This window comes from Myotis nattereri (assembly GCF_964212035.1).
Source record: "Myotis nattereri genome assembly, chromosome: 4".
Classification (NCBI taxonomy): Eukaryota; Metazoa; Chordata; class Mammalia; order Chiroptera; family Vespertilionidae; genus Myotis; species Myotis nattereri.
This window is the reverse complement of record NC_138079.1, coordinates 103,708,212-103,727,506: the sequence shown is the minus strand read 5'-3', so window position 1 is coordinate 103,727,506 and position 19,295 is coordinate 103,708,212. Positions and strand designations below refer to the sequence as shown.

Sequence of the window (19,295 nt, the reverse complement as noted above, 5' to 3'; positions counted from 1 at the left end):
CACCTCATGCCGAATGCCCCCTACAAAGCACTGTCCTGGGCTGTATTCCCGGCAATGCTGACAGCGCCCACCCGCGTTCCCGGGGGGTCTCTATCTTGGGGTCATGTCCAGAGAGGCGGCTGCCAGGCCTCCTCCTGCCACTCGGTAGCCATGTGCTGCTCAGTCACTGCCTCTGGGCTCCGGCCGCTCTACCTGCACCAGGAGACGGATGGCGCTCGCAGGTGCCCCTGTGGGAAGCTCCGGGGGCTCCATCCCCCGCGAAGGCTCTGCCAGCGCCGCCCCCGCCCTCCCCCAGCCCAGCAGCTGTGCACCTGGCTCCTGCCACCTGCTGGCCTCCACTCCCGCTGCTCCTCCAACACACCCCACTCAGGCCCACCCCACCCTTTCCTCTCCCGTCCTTTCCGTTCATTTCCCTCCCTCAGCCTCTCTCTCTTATTTATTTATGCACGGGGATAAACTGCCCCTCGATACTCCAGGGTAGATTTCAGGGAAACAAGGACATACCCTGCATAGCCACAACGGAACCAGCAGTCAGGAAACTACACGGACGCACGACGCAATCCAATCCGCTGACCCTGCTTCCGTTTCGCTAGCGGCCTCCACAGCGCCCCTCGTCCGCCAGGACCCAGCCGGGCATCGGATCACCACGCGCCCAGCGCCCAGGCCATGGCCTCTAAATCCTGCTCTGCTTCGAAAGGAACCAGCGCCCCGTGGGGAAATTCTGGCTCCAGGGGCAGGGAGGTGCCCGCCTGGACTCGCTGTGCCAGGAAGGAAGGAAGAGCTCAGGAATGCTGGGGACACGGTGAAGGGCAGGAGTCAGCTCAGACAGTGCCCACTGGCCCACATGGGCACAACGGACGCATCGCAATGACATTGTATAAACCAGCTGTAGCCCCGGGAGTTAGAGCAGGGGTGCAGGAGTCTGCAGTGACAGGTCACAAGTCGGGGAGCAGGGGCAGCTCTCACCACCACAGCAGCCTCTAGCTCCCCACCAACCTCGTGTTAGTTATTTATTAATTAATGAGTCGAATAGCATTATAATTTTACTATATATATATATATATATATATATATATATATATATATATATATATATAATTTTGCAAAACTTTACACACAGGAGCCTGGAAGACACCACCTTCACCACGTGGTCAGAGGTAGCATCGCCCGGAGCGGGACCAAGCAAGGCCACGTGCCTTCTGCAGCTCTGCCCCGAGAGGAAAGGATGGGGCTCTCGGGGTTCCTGCCCCGAATTCACAAACCTGCAGAGGCTCAGACCGGAGCTGAGGGCGCCGGGGAGGAACTGGCCTGTCCCCACGGGGGCACAGGGCAAGGAGCGTGTGGGAGAGAGAGACCGTCCTTTCCAGCGTGTGCCGTCCACCCCGAGGGCCACGGTGGGCACGCAGCACGTGCTGAGTAAAGTCCCTGGAGAGACATGCAGCAGAAGCATGACCTTACGGGATCTGCCCGAGACCCTGCGAGATGGGCTGTGATCCCCACTTTCCACCCAAGGGAACCGAGGCCAGAGGTCAAATAACGTGCCCATCAGGTCCCACCGCTAATGAGAGGGCAGAGCTAGAGCCAGGACCCAGGTCTGTTGGCTTCCGAGCCCAAGGCACCCTCTAATGTATCAACGCCTTCAACTTCTCCTCCCAGAACCGCAGGCCGAACCCAACGAGATGAATGAAATGAGCCAGAAAGAGCTGGCCATCCTGCTTGTCAATTTCAAACATCGGCTGCCCGCGCACAGGACCAGGAGGGCTGACTGAGCAGCAGAAAAAGCCGAGGATCTGTATTGTCTACAAACCCCCATGAGCCAGAGGTGAAGCAGCAACTTAAACAAACAAAAACACCAACTAAGGCCATATTAACAGAGACATGAGAGCCAGGACAAGGGAGGGGACAGTGCCCACACACACCTGTGCTTCCCTGTGGAAGAAACGCCGCCGACCTGACGCTTGTTGAGGATGACAACTGGCACAGAGAGGGCCCCAGGCCCCGGGGGCAGGTCTGTGCCTAAAGGCTCTGCCCTCCTATATCCTGCGGCCTCATCATTCACTTCACATGCGATACGTACCACATCCCTCTACAGCAGCGGTTCTCAACCTGTGGGTCGCGACCCCTTCGGCGGTCGAACGACCCTTTCACAGGGGCCGCCTAAGACCATCCCCTGCATATCAGATATTTACATGACGATTCATAACAGTGGCAACATTACAGTTATGAAGTAGCAACGAAAATAAGTTTACGGTTGGGTCCCAACATGAGGAACTGTATTTAAAGGGCCAGAAGGTGGAGAACCACTGCTCTACACAGCGTGGTATTTTTCTCTTGTTAATCCTCACTCACAGGTATTTTTCCATTGGTTTTTAGAGAGAGTAGGAGGCAGGGGAAGAGACAGAGAGAGAACCGTCCACGTGAGACACATCGATTGGTTGCCTCCCACAGCATCCCAACCAGCGACGGGATCAAGCCTGCAACCGAGGTACCTGCCCTTGACCAGAATCGAACCCACGACCCTTCAGTTTGCAGGCCAGCGCTCTATCCACTGAGCCAAACCAGCTAGGGCTCTCTCTACACATTTCAGTCATATTAATTCATTCAATACTCAAAAGACTCCCATGAAGTAGGTGCTATGATTTCCCATTTTCAGAGGAGGATCCAAGGCACAGAGCGGTGTTAGCGGCTGGCCTGGCTGCAGGTGGCAGCCTGGATGTGAGCAGGGCGCTCAGGCCCCAGAGCCTCTCCCTCTGTCCTTAATGTCCTGGGGACCACGGGTCCGTCTGAACATGGGTGCAAACTCCAACCATTCTTTCTAGACAAGCGCGGACCTTTAGCTTTGCCTTCCACTTTAGGGGTCCACAGATCCCTGAGCCCAGTGAGGACTCCAGGTCAGAGGCCCCTCCTCTGGGCACTGAGCAGATTGGAGGGTCTTTGAACAGGGTTGTGGCAGGATCTTCCTCAGCTCAGAGTGGGGCCGAGAGAATAAGGGGATGCGGACTAAAACAGACCTGGGTCACCCCAGCCTTCTCCATGCCGCTGGCACCCAGGCCACGAACTGCCCGCTCATGTCCCTCACTGGCCTCGGCTCCTGAAGGTGTCTTCAGCCAGAGGCACAGCTCCCCAGGGGTCACGGGCCACCCAGGAGGAGCATCCCCGACACAGGACACAGTCCACGCCCGGGAGCGGCAGCAGCCAATCCAAGGGGACGCTCTGCCTGATTCCACGTATGCACCATCTCGGTGTGGAACGTTCCCGAAATGGCAGCACTGGAGAGGGAGCAGGTTACTGCGGGTAAGTGGGGACCGGCAGCAGGGAGGGCGGTGTGGCTATAAAGGGCGACACAGGGAGGGATCCCTGTGAGGACAGGCCGCTCGGCATCGTGCCTGCGGGGGCGGAGACACAAGCTGTGCGTGTGGTGAAACTGCACAGAACTAAAGGCCTCACGCGAGGGAGTGCAGGACACGGGGCGAGCTGCACAAGGCCGTGGCTGTGGCCGCCACCTCAGTTCTGGAAGGTGTCACCTGCGCGCAGCTGAGCGCACGGGGATCTCTATATTATCTTTCCCCTGTGTGTGAGTCCACAGCTATCTTAAATGAAAGGTTTAAGGAAATAAGAAACCTCAAGCCCCTGCCACCCATCCACTGTCCTCTCTCCGTCCCCCACAAGTCTTGTGTCCCACGGGCCCTGACACTCCCCGCCCTTCTGTGCGGTGCAGCCTTTGCACCCAGAAACCCATCACCTAAGCAGGGCTGCCCCTGGTACTTATCACAGCACCTGCTTCTATCTGCCATGTACTTATCACCATCTCTAATCATACCACTGAGGTTACATGTGTAAATGCTGGTTTTATTTCAGGAGGTAGATGGCAAAGATAGAAAGATCTGACTGCAAAAAATTTTCAACTTCCCCAGGTCAAAACATGCCATAAAAAAAAGAAGCAAGCAAGCAAAAGTCGAGAAAGAGATAGCAATATACATGATGGAGGGTTAATGGCCTTAATATATAAAGAGGTCTGACAAAGCAATAAGACAAACATGCCTGTAAGAAAAACAGGCAGAGGAGAAATGGCCCCTCTCATGCTGCTGGGTCCTGAAGTGTGGAGTGTAGAAGATGGCCTGTGACGCTTAAATGATTTCTTGGTCTTCACATGTAGAGGAGAGAATGCACGCCCATGAGGCCGAGCTGTGGTCTGCCATGGGCATTGCCTTGTCCCCAGGGCCTAAACAGGGCCTGATACGGGCCCAGTATGTGCTCAATAAACAGCTATGAAATGAGTGGTTGGCTAAAATTCAACAATAGCAAGTTCAGTCATCTATTTTTAACCATGGGTACGTACCAAGCTTTTGCTCATAATAATTGCTATGCATTCGCAATGCTCATCAGGTGCCCGGCTTTGTTCTCAGGGCTTACAATGTATGAACCAACTTGGTTCTCACAACAACTCTGAGAGGCAGGTGCCATGAAAATCCCCATTTTCCGGATGAGGAGACTGAGGCCCCAGAAATGTGAGAGCCCTTGCTTGTGGTCACAGAGCTAGAGGCTGGCCCTGGTCAGTCTCAGTCCAGAATCCAGGTGCCTCATCCCTGTGTCCTGCTGCCTCTGAAACGCAGCCCCTGCAACCCTGGGATGCGGTGTCACTGTCCGAAGAGAAAAGCTGAGGCCCAGAGAGGGCAGGTGACAAGGCCAAGGCCACGGAGTCAGGAAGCAGCAGAGCGGGTGACGGCCTGAGCCGGGAAGGCAGCGGCTCAGAGGGAAGCGCCCTGGCGGAGAAGCCCATCTAACTCGCGCTTTACCTGGGGCAGGTGAGTGGCGGGTCCTGAAATGTCAGCGGCCAGCACCGTCCAGAAGTGACCGAGGAGGCTCTTCCTGAGCCCAGAGGGTATGCAGGCCCCTTGCCCCTCTCCTCACTCCTGACCACAAACCAGCGCGAAGGGGCTGGGTCAGCAGACAGGATGCAGCTTGTCCCAGGACAAGAGGCCTGTGGAGGAAGCCAGCGACACTCAAGCTGCCGTGGCCTCCCTGGGGAGCCACTGGTTCCTAAAACTCCACAGTCTTAGGCCAGCCCGGAGCTTCCTCTGGCCTCAGGGACAGCGGGCGGTATGGCAGGGGGCCAGGGACACACTTCTCCCTGAGGCAGCTGCCTTCCCGGAACCGCTGCCTGGCCGGGGTTCCCAGAACCCGCAGCCGCGTCAACAGCCCCACCCAGGACAGCGAGACAGGCCAGGCCAGGGCCCCAAATAGGGTGGGCGCTGCCTGCCCCTCCTCCCGCCAGCCAGTGACGGGAGGGCTGGCGGCATGCGGGCTCTGCTGGAGCAAGAACCAGGAGCGAGAATCAGGAACTCAGCCAACGGAGCCCACCAGGCTCCTGCGTACCTACTGTGTGCTCCAGGTCCTCGCCCATTCACCCATGTCCTGTGGGTCCTTGTTGCAGGCGTTTTCTGAGCACCTACTCTGTGCCAGGTACTACAGATGCGAACAAGGCCATTCACTCACTCATTCCTTTCTTCCTTCTTCCCTTTGACACATATTTGAGTGAGAAGAGAAGTTACTGGAAGGTCTGAGCAGAGATGTGACACCGTGAGGCTTTCCAAACCATCCCTCTGGCTGTGTGGCCCAGGCAGAAGCAGGGCCCAGTGAGGAGGCCACCGGGCTGGTCCGGGCAGCAGGTGCGGGGCTCGCACAGGTTGTGGGGAAGGACTGGGGACAGGGGCTGCGGCCTAGGTCTGGCTGAAGGTGGAGCCCACAGGGTTTGCTGACGGAGTGGAACTTGGGGGAGGGTGAGAGGAGAAGGGGGTGAACGAGGCCGAGGCCAGAGCCCTGAGCGGGGGGAGTGGCCATTGACCCGGTGGCATGGACCCTGGAGGAACCGCGTGAGAAGCAGGCCGCAGAGAGCAGGGGCAGCACCCTCGGAAAGTGTAAGAGGCAGCAGGAGGCGCCGTGGGTGAGGGGCACGCTGCTCCTCCTGGGTGACCCCGGGAGGACGAACAGAACCCTCCAGGGGAGGCGGGGAGTGTGGAGAGGGAGGACGATGTCCCAGAAGGCACCGCAGCTCCCTGAGGGCAGGGAACGTGCCTCATCCACAGAACCTGAACCCTGAGTTCGGGGCTGGCACACAGCGGGCACTCGGTACACGGCCATGTGCACATCACTGTGTCCTCGCTGAGGCCGTGCACAGCCTCCCTCCGTGCCTCGCGCTGTTGAGATGCTCTAAGGCCCCCCCTGAGGTGAGTACGATTATTAAACCCACTAGAGGCCTGGTGCACAAAATCGTGCATGGGTTCCCCGCCTCCCCGCCTCCCCGCCTCCTCCTTCCCTCACTCGCTCAGTGCCCTGCAGCAGCCACTGGTCACCCACCATGTTCTGTGCCACCCCTGGTGGTCAGCACACATCATAGCAAGCGATCGAACTCCCGTTCTCCTGGTCAGACTCCCAAGGGGACACTTTGCATATTAGCCTTTTATATAGAGAGATTTCACAGATTCTGAAGGCTCCTGGGAGAGAAGGAGGAGGGGAGGGACACGTGAAGAGGGAGCGAAGGGCCAGGAGGAGGCACAGCCAGTTCCTGCCACACAAGCCGGGCCCTTGGCTGTGGCGATGGGTAGGAGAGGTCAGGATAGAGCAAGGGGTTGGCAGGGCCAGAGACAGCCTGTCTGCAGGCGTGGGGAGCAGTCCTGACGCCCCCAGGCAGCGGGGCCCTGAGGGAGGTCCAGCAGGAGAGGCTGCTTCCAGAAACCCCATCCACCTGTGTGCGCGGACCACCCACGGGGCAGGAGGACTGCACTGGAGCTGGGGGAGGGGCAGGCTCCACCCTGTCTGGGAGTGGGCGTGGCAGAGGCATGGCTGCTGGTGGCAGCTGGGGGTGGAGGTGGCCTTGGCAGGCAGTGGCGCTAGGAAGGGAGCCAGCTTGCTGGGGGAGACCACACACTCCGCCACACTGCAGACACGTGACTTCACGCGGGGGGTGGCCCTGGAGCCATCCGGGAGGCCACCTGTCCTGGTGGCTGAAGGCCGGCGGCTGTGCAGTGAGCCACATGTCCTAGTGGCTCTGAAAGGAGCAGGAGAGGCTGGAGCTGGGGCCTCCTCCATTGACGGGCGGACCGGACCCCTGGAGGGAGGCGCCTTCTCAGGGACAGGCTGGCATCTTGTGCCAACGGCCACTTTATGGCAGTGTGTACACCTGTGCCGGCTGTGGACAGGCCGAGTCCAAGCGGCCAGTGGGGCCCTGGGGAGGCACAGGCGACTCCATCTAGGATTCTGGAAGCCACACCATCGGCAGGCGGAGGCCCCGGAGGCCCGGGGAGGAGGCTGAGCCGGCAGCCCTACAAGCCCTCCTCCTGCTTTATTTCTCTGCACACACTTCCTCCTGCAGCACATCACACACGCACCCTTCCCGGTCACTGTCCAGATGCCCGCCGGACGCCAGCTCCCACAGGGCCCGAGCCTGTGTCCGCCACCTTCCTGCTGTGGCCCCAGAGTCCAGGCCAGTGCCCACACAGGGCAGGGCCCACAGATCCTTGTGAATGGAAGGAGGACTGAACAAACTCCCCCGGCCGTGTGCAGGGCGCCTGGTCAGCTGGCATTTCCACCTCTCATTGCTGGACAAACACTGACCACTCCTGGCCTGGAGTCCCCTTAACACCCCCATGCAGGCCTGATGGGCCACCCGGAGAGCTGACCTCCGGGAGCCGGTAATTGGGGCATTACCACGGTTATTACTCATTTCCTGGGAGACAAGACACACGACGTCAGGCCGCGGGGCACTGATTAGATTGTGGCTGTGTTAGCGACAGTCCCAGCTCTCAGGGGGCCTCCTTCCCTGGCAGGGGCAGCCTGGCAGGGGTGCGGCTCCGTGGGCTCCGAGGGCTGCGGCCGGAGACCTGGTCTCTCCTCCCGAAAGTGCCTGTCCTCCTCTGAAAAGGCGCCTCCCCTCCTGCTGCTCCGGGAGCCGCGGGCCTCCTCCACGCTCCCTGCGCACTCAGCGCCCGCGCTCCTTATCTCCCACCAAGAAACTCAGGTCCCTGCCTCTGCTCCCCGTGGGGACGGCCCAGCACAGCGGCTGTGTGCAAGGGACGACTTCCTGGTCACGGCCCTGGGCTCGAATCCAGACGCTGCCCCTGCCGAGTTGTGTCACCAGGTAAGGGTCTACCCTGAGCTCAGCTTCCTCCTCAGAGAAATGGGGGGGGGGGGGGCAGACGTCTACCCGCCTCGCCCCAGCAAAGCGCCTGCTATGGAGCGGAGCCTCCACCATCCTGTCCCACCTCCCCGCCCCCTCTGCTTGGGTGCGTCCTCACTGTCTGGCCGGGGGAAGGGGCTCGCTGGTAAATGGTCGTCTGTAAAGCCACACCTGGCCTGACCACGCCCACGGGGCTGCTGGGCTGGCCGCAGCAGGGGCCACACCAGCAGTGATCGCAGCAGCAGGTGGGCCTCCACATGAGCCCATTTCCATGATGTGTCCAAACCCAGTGGTGCAGACTGAGGACCCTGGAGCTGCAGGTCACAGCCCTGCTTGCTGAAAGAGCGAGGGCTACGCCCTCCATCTTACCCCGGATCCTCCATTTCTGGGCAGCAGCCATTAGCCATGTGCTCAGCAAGGAGCTTCTTCCTGGAAGCCCAAGCCTCTACTAACCAATGACAATCAAGGGAAGTGCGCGCCATAGACACAACCACATCCTGTGTAACAAGACCCAGACTTGCGCCTGGCCAATCGGCAGGGCCCACAGTCCTCTCTCCTCCCCTTACTCCAATCCCCCTATTAAACCCTCTTCCCACAGGGCTAGCTCTCTCTGCCCCCTGCCGCTGCGTCGGCGAGTGTGGTCAGGGAGCATGAGCTAGCTCGAATAAAGACTCTATCTGCTTTTGCATCGGACTCGGCTGGCTCCCTGGTGGTCTATTGGGGATCCTGAAATCTGGGCATAACACTTGCCACCTCGCAGCTGTTACCCTGGACGCGTTACTAGACCATTTCTGTGCTGTGACGTCTGGAGAAGAGCGGGTCCTGCTCTGAAGGCTCTTCTACACGTCGAGTGAGACCATGCAGGCACCGGCCCTGTTGACTCCCCATGGCCCCGCCCTCCCCGACTGGCTCAGTCCCATCCAACCGCATGGGCTTCCTCGTGGCGGGTCCCACACACCAAGCCTGTCCCCACCCCAGGGCCTTTGCACTTGCTGTTCCCCTCCAGAGCACTCTTTTCCGGAGGGTAGCCGCACGTCTTTACTTCAGGTCTTAGCCCAAAAGTCACCCCCCCCAAGTCACCTCCCCCACTAGACTCAGCTCCACAAGGGCCCTCGCTTGGCTGCCGTGTCCCCGGCGCCTGGCATGTTCGCTGAGTGGATGCGAGCCGTGAGCCCAGCGCCTGACATGTTCGCTGAGTGAATGTGAGCCGTGTCCCCAGCGCCTGGCATGTTCGCTGAGTGGATGCGAGCCGTGAGCCCGGCGCCTGGCATGTTCGCTGAGTGAATGTGAGCCGTGTCCCCAGCGCCTGGCATGTTCGCTGAGTGAATGTGAGCCGTGTCCCCAGCGCCTGGCATGTTCGCTGAGTGAATGCGAGCCGTGTCCCCAGCGCCTGGCATGTTCACTGAGTGAATTCGAGCCGTGTCCCCGGCGCCTGGCATGTTCGCTGAGTGAATGCGAGCCGTGTCCCCGGCGCCTGGCATGTTCGCTGAGTGAATGTGAGCCGTGAGCCCGGCGCCTGGCATGTTCGCTGAGTGAATGTGAGCCGTGAGCCCGGCGCCTGGCATGATCGCTGAGTGAATGCGAGCCGTGTCCCCAGCGCCTGGCATGTTCGCTGAGTGGATGCGAGCCGTGTCCCCAGCGCCTGGCATGTTCACTGAGTGAATGCGAGCCGTGTCCCCAGCGCCTGGCATGTTCGCTGAGTGAATGGGAGTTGTGTCCCCAGCGCCTGGCATGATCGCTGAGTGAATGCAAGCCGTGTCCCCAGCGCCTGGCATGATCGCTGAGTGAATGTGAGCCGTGTCCCCAGCGCCTGGCATGATCGCTGAGTGAATGCAAGCCGTGTCCCCAGCGCCTGGCATGTTCGCTGAGTGAATGCAAGCCGTGTCCCCAGCGCCTGGCATGATCGCTGAGTGAATGTGAGCCGTGAGCCCGGCGCCTGACATGTTCGCTGAGTGAATGCGAGCCGTGTCCCCAGCGCCTGGCATGTTCGCTGAGTGAATGTGAGCCGTGAGCCCGGCGCCTGGCATGTTCGCTGAGTGAATGCGAGCCGTGTCCCCAGCGCCTGGCATGTTCACTGAGTGAATTCGAGCCGTGTCCCCGGCGCCTGGCATGTTCGCTGAGTGAATGCGAGCCGTGTCCCCGGCGCCTGGCATGTTCGCTGAGTGAATGTGAGCCGTGAGCCCGGCGCCTGGCATGTTCGCTGAGTGAATGTGAGCCGTGAGCCCGGCGCCTGGCATGATCGCTGAGTGAATGCGAGCCGTGTCCCCAGCGCCTGGCATGTTCGCTGAGTGGATGCGAGCCGTGTCCCCAGCGCCTGGCATGTTCACTGAGTGAATGCGAGCCGTGTCCCCAGCGCCTGGCATGTTCGCTGAGTGAATGGGAGTTGTGTCCCCAGCGCCTGGCATGATCGCTGAGTGAATGCAAGCCGTGTCCCCAGCGCCTGGCATGATCGCTGAGTGAATGTGAGCCGTGTCCCCAGCGCCTGGCATGATCGCTGAGTGAATGCAAGCCGTGTCCCCAGCGCCTGGCATGTTCGCTGAGTGAATGCAAGCCGTGTCCCCAGCGCCTGGCATGATCGCTGAGTGAATGTGAGCCGTGAGCCCGGCGCCTGACATGTTCGCTGAGTGAATGCGAGCCGTGTCCCCAGCGCCTGGCATGTTCGCTGAGTGAATGTGAGCCGTGAGCCCGGCGCCTGGCATGTTCGCTGAGTGAATGCGAGCCGTGTCCCCGGCGCCTGGCATGTTCGCTGAGTGAATGTGAGCCGTGAGCCCGGCGCCTGGCATGTTCGCTGAGTGAATGCGAGCCGTGTCCCCGGCGCCTGGCATGTTCGCTGAGTGAATGCGAGCCGTGTCCCCAGCGCCTGGCATGTTCGCTGAGTGAATGTGAGCCGTGAGCCCGGCGCCTGGCATGTTCGCTGAGTGAATGTGAGCCGTGTCCCCAGCGCCTGGCATGTTCGCTGAGTGAATGCGAGCCGTGAGCCCGGCGCCTGGCATGTTCGCTGAGTGAATGCGAGCCGTGAGCCCGGCGCCTGGCATGTTCACTGAGTGAATGCGAGCCGTGAGCCCGGCGCCTGGCATGTTCGCTGAGTGAATGCGAGCCGTGTCCCCAGCGCCTGGCATGTTCACTGAGTGAATGCGAGCCGTGTCCCCAGCGCCTGGCATGTTCGCTGAGTGAATGTGAGCCGTGAGCCCGGCGCCTGGCATGTTCGCTGAGTGAATGTGAGCCGTGAGCCGGCGCCTGACATGTTCACTGAGTGAATGCGAGCCGTGAGCCCGGCGCCTGACATGTTCACTGAGTGAATGCGAGCCGTGAGCCTGGTGCTGGCCCTCAGGACACGTCACTTTCAGCCTGTGAGCGGCTCTTCGGGCTGGAGGCTGCTAGTCCCTCCATACGTCCTCCGCTCAGAACGACACAGCCTCCCCTCAGGAACCTGCTCCACACACCCGGCTGGTGACCGGCCCAGCAGGTCCCAGCACCCAGGCCTGCGTCAGCCAAGACCCTGGACTTCTTAAGCCACCTGGAGGCGAGGAGGCCCTGGGGGCCCAGGTGAGAATGAGTCGGCGGAGCCAAAGCTGAACCCAGGCATCGGCGCTTCTTGGAAAGGCGCAGGCGCGCAGGGGACGGGCGGCCACGCGGGCGAGCAGCAGCGGAAGCCGGTGAGCGATGGACGCGACCTGCTCTGCTCCAGCCTCTGCCCGTCTTTACTGTCCCTCCTCAGGGAGGCCATGGCCCGTGCCACCTGCTCCCCCTCTCCTGCGGGTGCTGTCACTACCAACAGGACATCGCAGGTCCACGTTCTCTCAGCGAAATCCTGGGGCCAGAATCCCTCCGATTATACAAAGGTCGCCGTGAACAAAATGCCAGCCGACAGAAGCATCCCTGCCCCCGCCACACACACACACACACATACACACACACACACACATATACACACACACGCGCGCGCGCGCGCGTCCAGAGCAGCACCCCGGGACCCATCACAGGGACATCCCTGCAGGACGGACGCGCTCAGCGAGGAGGAGAAACAAAGGCCCCGGTGGCCTCAAGCAGAGCTCAGAGCAGGTCGTGCACCCGACTGAAGTTTTGTGAAAAAACTTGTGGTTTTCCGAGCCCGTGGCTTTAGGAATTACACATGAGGGTGGGGTCTGTGAGCATGTGTGGAGGTGGGGCCTGTCTTCTCAAGTGGAATGAAGCTCAGGAGGGCAGGGACGGTCCGGTGCTCTGTCGGCAGCACCGGGCACCTGCCCGCACAGGTACGTGCTCAGTACACCTTCGAAGCAGAAATGAATGAGGAAGCCGGGTGTTGGATATGGAGAGGTGACTGTCCTAAATGGGACAGAAACTGCAATCACCGAGCCACGGGCAAGGTGCCTATAAAAATTATCTTGTGAACACCACCCCCCACATACCCATTTCACTGACAAGCAAACCGAGACTCAGAGAGGTTAGGCAACAGCCTCCAGATCACAGAGAGGAAGCAGCAAGCTCACATCTGAACCTGGGCCCCTGCCTTCAAGCCCTTCTCTGAGCCTCCAGCTCAGAGGCGCAGAATGGCTTGCTGGAAGTCACACCACAAGCAACGGGAACACGGCCCACCTGACGCTGGCTCCTGCAGGACCTGCAGCCACCGCTGGGCTCTCCCACCCACTCTGGCAAGGGCAAGTTCATACAACCTCCTCGCAAGCCATCGGCCTGTCTTCCAGACTAGCCACGGGGAGTCTGGTCTGACATGGCCGGGTACGGCTCCACAGTGCCGGCCATGAGGAATGCTGGGAAAGATGTCCCTCTTGGTCACCCCAGCAAACTGGGACAGTGAAGAACACAGGCTGGGGAGGGAAGTGGGTTCGAATCCCTCCCTCTGTCAGTCCTACACATGGGACCGCAGGCAAGGCGACCACACACATCGCTGATTCTGTTTCCTCACCTGCAAAATGGGCAGACTAACCCCCATCCAATTATTTTATTTAACAAATACATAGTGCTTACTCTGCACCAGGCACTGTTCTGTGTGCTGACACTTATTTTCAGCGTCACTACCACCCTATAAAGTAGTCACTGTATTTTCACAAATGGGGAAACTGAGAAGTCAGCTACTTAGTAAGTAGCAAAGCCACTCTCGGCCCCAGGCAATGGGGAGCCAGAGCCCATGCTCTGAACCTCTGGGCTATGCTTTTTTCTTTGTTAATCCTCACCCAAGGATATATTTTCCATTGATTTTTAGAGGGAGGGTGGAGAGAGAGAGAAACATTGATGTGAGAAACACACATGGATTGGTTGCCTCCTGCATGAGCCCTAACCGGGACCTAGGGGTACAAGCCCTTGACCAGGAGTCGAACCTATGACCCTTCCATGTGCAGCCGCTCTAATCACGGAGCGACACTGGTCAGGGCCAGGCTATACTTCCTGACGGCAACAACAGACATGAGTGTTTATGGTGAATGGACTCTGTGTTGGAAACTGTGTTTCATAAGATGCCCGATTTCCCAAATGTAAGGAAACGAAGCACCGAGGGGCCTTCGGTCCCTGCCCCCTCCCAGGTGCACGGGAAGCAGCTGAGGGCAGTGCGCTGTTTGATCCCAAACTCCTCCATCCTGGGGCGGGACAGGGGACAGGGGACAGGGGGTAGGAGAGGAGGGTGCAGGAAAGGTCCTCTGCCCACCTCTTTGACACCTCACTTCAGCTCCTTTCTGAATCTGAGCATCAGGAAACAAAACGCTTGGGGACAACCTCCCTGCCTGCTGGGCTTTCTGCAGCCCGGGATCCGGGATCCGCTGTGCAAACACCCGCACTGAGTCACTGCTCTGAATGTGGAAACCCTGCGGTCACCCACACCTGCTGGGAAACGGGTGTGTTGTAACCAGGGTGACTCGCTCGCGGCTTTCCCCGCCCCCCCCCCCCCCCCCCCCGCCTTCCCTGGGCCTCCTTCCAGATTCCACTCCAAAGGCCGGAGTGCAGCTCAGAAATCTGCATGGCGGCGCTCAGGGCTCAGGCAAAGGCAGGACACGCTGGCCTACGGCTCGGCATGGCCCTCGAGACCTTCTGCAACGTGGCCAAGCCCACCTTCGCCCCCACCCCCGGCTTCTCCCTGCTCCCTAGCACCCCACACCCGCCTTTCACACTCCCAGCCTTTGTCCACGCTGTTCCCACTGCTCAGCGGACCCTCCCTCCCATTCTCCCCTCTGCTCCTCCTCCACGGCTGGCTCAGGGTCTTGCTCCATGAGGCCGGTCTCATGCCCTTGAAGAGCTGATCACCCCTCCCAGGTGGCTCAGGTTGGTGGCTCATCATCCCATACACCAAATGATTGCAGGTTCGATTCCTGGTCAGGGCACATACCTAGGTTATGGGTCCCATCCCGGTCAGGGTGTGTACGGGAGACAACCAATCCATGTTTCTCTCTCACATTGATGTTTCTCTCTCTCCCTTTCTCTCTCTCTTTCTCTCTCTCTTTCTCTCCTTTCCTCTCTCTCTAAAATCAATGAAAATATATCCTCGGATGAGGATTAAAAAAAAGAGAGAGCTGATCACCCCCACTGTGCTCCCCCCTCCCCAGAGGGAGGCCTCCTCAGGGCAAACACCAGAGCCCAGAGCAGCACTGGAGCGGTGCCGGGAGGAGCCCTGTGAGTGCTGGCGAGTGGGGGGATGGCTGGGTTGGCCCCTCCCAGCCCAGCCTCAGCGTCCTCCTCTAATCACAGGTTGGGCTAGTCCAGTTCAGGGCCCTCTGCTGACTCTGGAACCCCCGGACTGTGGGGGACACCCTGGCCATATGGACACCCGAGCCTCAGTTTCCCCAACAGACTTTAGGGTGTTAATAAAGGCGCTGATGTCCCAGCAAATGCTCCAGCTCCTGAGAGGCCAGCCAGAGGGGAGGAGCTGCAGGGTCACAGCTCTCAGAGGACTGGGGCTCAAGCAGGTGAGAGCGGGTCTGGGGGCGCGCTGTGAACCCCAGCATCGGCCAGCGGTCCCTGGTCCCGGTCCCTCCTGATTATAGCAAATATAGATTCGGGGTTTTGTTTTTACATCCAGAGTCCTGAGTTTACTGAGCCTCTCTTGCGGAAGGGGGCCTGGGAACCTGCAGGTAATCGGATCCCGGAGGATCCCGTCATTCGGCGGTTTGACAAATAGTTGTCAGGTGGAGGCGGCGGGCTCTGGGGCAGACTGCCTGGTCCCCATCCTCATCCACGCCTTCCCGGGGGCATTTAAGCTGCCTGTGCCCGCGCGCCCTGCCCTGACCTGGAAATGGCCGTGGTGCACAGCACCGGGAGAGAGGCTTTCTGACTTAACTCCGGAGACTTGCAGCTTCAGAACGGCCTGCGCAGAGGCATCCAGGGCTGGGTCCACCCAACGACACTCAAATAAGGAGGCCCAAGGGGGAAGGCAGGCCGCGTCCCCCAGATTCTTGGGCCTGGCAATCCATGCTTCAGTATCCAGGGCTCTCCCAACCCTTCTCCCTCAGTCCGCACCAGCCGCGCGTGTCCCGGCCGCGGTGGGGCGCAGAGACCGGGCCTGCGTGGCCCAGCACCTGCCTTACCCCGCGACCCCGACGCTCCTAAGCCCCGAGAGACCTCTCGGATGCACGAGTTTGGCGGGGGGGGGGGGGGGGGTGTCCGAGCACGAGTTTGGGGGGCGCTTGGGCATCCGGAGTCAGCCTGCCCGCCCAACTCCCCGCCTCGGCTGCCCTTGGGCGACATGGACGGAACCGGCCGCTCTCCGAACCGCGAGGAGCCCGAGGGCGGCCCGGGTGCAGATCGGGGCAGCACAGGGTCACCGCGCCTGGCCCCACCCGCGGCGGCCTCGCACTTCCCGGACGCCGGCTACGCGCCCCGGCGAACCCCGGCCTCCGCCCCGCACGGGCCCCGCGTCCTACCTGCGCGCTCCGGTCCATTCCCAGCCGGCGCCCGAGAGGGAAGTGGGGACCCCGCTGTGGCCCGGCCGACGGCGCTGCACGGGGCTTTCCTGGGGCGGGACCGCCGCCCCGCCTCCCCGCGCCCGCCGCCCCGCCCCCCCGCGCCCGCCGCCCCGCCTCCCCGCGACCGCCGCCCCGCCCCCCCGCGACCGCCGCCCCGCCTCCCCGCGCCCGCCCCCAGATTTGCATGCACCTCCCCGCCGAGGCCGCGTCCCAGCCACTGTCCCTCCGCCCCCGCGAGCCTGAGCCGGGCCGCTGACCTTTCCTGGGCGCCCCCCCCTCTTCTCCCGGTCTCCCCCGCAGCAGTGAGGTCGCGCCCTCGGGGAGCCCGCAGTAGTTCCCGGTGCTCTCAGAATGAAAGCCCGTTCCGACGAGGCTATTCGCTGCGGCCGGTCCCTGCGCCGCTCCCGCTGTCCTTCCTGCCCGCCCCCCTTTCCCCTTCCCCCCTCCTCCCCCCCCCCCTCCGGGGGCAGTGCGTTTGGGGCTGAGGGTTGGGCGTCCCCCCAGCAGCCCACGGACTGCTAAGTGCCAGGGGTTGCTCATCCCGCCCACATGTTGCCTGAGCGCCTGCTGTATGTCGGGCTCCGGGCAAATTTAGACGGTAAAGCACCGTTCTCAATCGCTGGTACCCCGACACCCTGTGCTCAGGGCCCCCATCAGCTCGGTTAATGCTCGAAACTGCCCAGTGAGGAACTCGGCTACTCCCACCCATTTCACAGACGGGCAAACGGAGGCACAGAACCTCTGAGGGAAGCTTGCCCAGAGTCGCAGCGGGTGTGGCATTCGAACCCAGGCTCCATAGGCCACTAACCACTGGGCCACATAAGAGCCCTGATGCAGCCAGAAGGTGGGAAAACCACTAAATGGATAAAGGATTTCAGGGAACAAGAGGCCCCAAGAAGGAAGCAAAAAGAGGGACCTATTCGGCCAGTGGGGCTGGTGGCTTGCATGTATCCTTAAAGGGAGGCGTTGGAGCTGAGACCCTGAAGAGGACAGGGGGGAAGACTGGTTTAGGGAGAGACAGCAGCAAGTGCAAAGGCCCTGGGGTGGGACCAACTTAGCATGTTATAGGGATGACTGAAGGCCAGGTTGGCTGGAGAGCCTTGAGGAGGGGAGCGCAGAAGGAGGGGAGGAAGGAGATGGGCAGACTCAGGCCCGGCGGTTCTGGGTACCCAGAGAGAATTCTTTTTTTTTTTTTTACTAGTAATATATTTTTATTGATTTCAGAGAGGAAATGAGAGGGAGTGAAAGAAACATCAATGATGAGAGAATTATTGATTGGCTGCCTCCTGCACACCCCACACTGGGGATCGAGCCCTGGATGGAGTGGCTTCTTAGTTCGAGTTCACTCTTGGGTCTTCTGGGGCCTCTGGCCACACTCGGTGCTTGTCCTCGCTGACATCTTTGCTGGCCCGTTAGTGCCATCCTCGTCTTCAGTCTTTAACTCAGCTTACCCCCTGGCTGGGTCCCCTCCCTCTGCCTTGTCCCAGGACACTCGGACACAGCTCTTGGGGAATTGTCATTCCTCCAGACTGCACGCAGCCCTGTAGCTCTCGTTCCTTAGACACTTACCCTGTGCCTAGAGCAACATAAGCAATCGTCTCATTTAATCTTCACACAACATATGTGTTCCCATTGTATAGATGAGTAAGGTGAGGCTCGGGGAGGCGAAGTAACTTGCCCAAGGTCTCACAGCCAGCACGTGAGGACACTGGACGACCCCGCATATCTGCCCTACTCCACAGCCTGTCCCTTCCCCCCTCTGCTTTCTTCTTCTCTGGGACTCTACCCAGAGGAGGCACCGATGGCCTCCTTTCCTTGAGAGAAGGACCCAGACCAAAATGAGCCCCTGTCCTAACAGCTGGTTGGCACCATGACCTGTTTTTCCCTCTGCAGCAGACACTGTCGATGCCCCGCCCATATCCTCTCCCACTCACCAGTCCCAGCCTCTCGCTGCCAGCACCGGAGACTCTGCCCGAGGCATTCTCTGGCCACAGGGGCCAGCTTCCCCTGAGCAGAGGGTGTATGGAGAGTTGATGCCCACAGGAGCAGGCCTTGGCAACGATGATTGGAATCAGAGGATGAACACCCGCGTCCTCACTTCTCAGGGAATGCGGGGGGCAGCTCTGACACACGGTCAGCAGCCTCCCAGAGGTCCAGAGAGACGGAGCGCCGGTCCCCCCGCTCATGGACACACCTCACTGGCTTCTTTCCCTCCTCCTTCACTTCCCCACTCCCTCAGTGTCTTCTGGGACCGTGCCCCGTGCCAATGAAGGGCACTCCAGCCCTCGTCTCAGGAGCCCCTGGGCCATCTTATCTAAGTGGGCCCCTCCGGCAGCACCCTGATATTCCTCTGAAGAGCACCCTCTCCAGCTCTCAGTCCAGACGTGTCCACCCCAACCCCCAGAGTGGGCGGTGACTCAGGAGTGGCCCCTCAGGACACTGTGGTCCCTCAGCCCTAGTGATTTGGGCAGAGGTGGGCCTGTGACCCATCAGAGCCAATAAGATGCTTTGAGATTTTTCCGGGTGAAATAGCCGCCTCCCCTGTCCACAGGTGTCTCTCACCTGTGCCAGCTGAGGACTGGGGCTGGAGCCATCTTGCACAGCACCAGCTGTACCGCTCTTCTGGATGTAAAGTTAGAACACGTTTGTAGGGATTGCAGTGATGGTCCCAGTTCTACCCCTCCTCCCCTATACCCACTCTCCTTGCCATGGACGCATCCCACTGGGCCTGCGAGCTCAGCCACGTGACTCGTTTTGGCCAACGGGATGTTAGCAGATGTGATGGGGCAGATTGAAGTTCACTTCCACGACTGGGCTTATTTCTGCCATTACCATGAGGGCATGCTTCCGCCCTGGTCCAGGCCCTAACTCCCTCTCGCCTCGGGCGGGGGTGAGCTCCCCAAACTGGGAGGAGGGGTGCAGGCATTCTGTTACAATGCAGTGTGCCTCGCTGTGCATGAGGGGAGGCCTCCCCCGCGCCGCCTGGGCACTCGTGCCCGAGCTGGGAAGGAGCAGCGAGGACCCCCCTCGCAGGGCAGGCGGACTTGGACTTGGACCGCGGCTCTCCCTGAGTCTCTGCCCTGCACGTGGCGCCTCCGCCCTCCCTTTCGCCCTGGAGGCTGGGAGAGACTCCCGCAGCCACAGAGAGCAATTGGTTATACTCCGGGGCGGAGGGCTTGGCCTCAGACTCAGTTTTATTCGGAATAACACAC

At 60.5% G+C, this 19,295-nt stretch overlaps 1 protein-coding gene across 1 annotated transcript in view; it reads right to left on the bottom strand.

Moving 5' to 3' along the window:
- LOC308517975 (interleukin-4 receptor subunit alpha-like) overlaps positions 1 to 16,114 on the bottom strand; it is a 42,538-nt gene extending 26,424 nt beyond the window's left edge. Inside the window, exon 1 of the mRNA XM_081089545.1 lies at positions 16,042 to 16,114. The gene's annotated coding sequence lies outside the window, so the exon portion shown is untranslated. The remainder of the gene's footprint in view (positions 1 to 16,041) is intronic.
- Between the last annotated feature and the right edge of the window lie 3,181 nt (positions 16,115 to 19,295).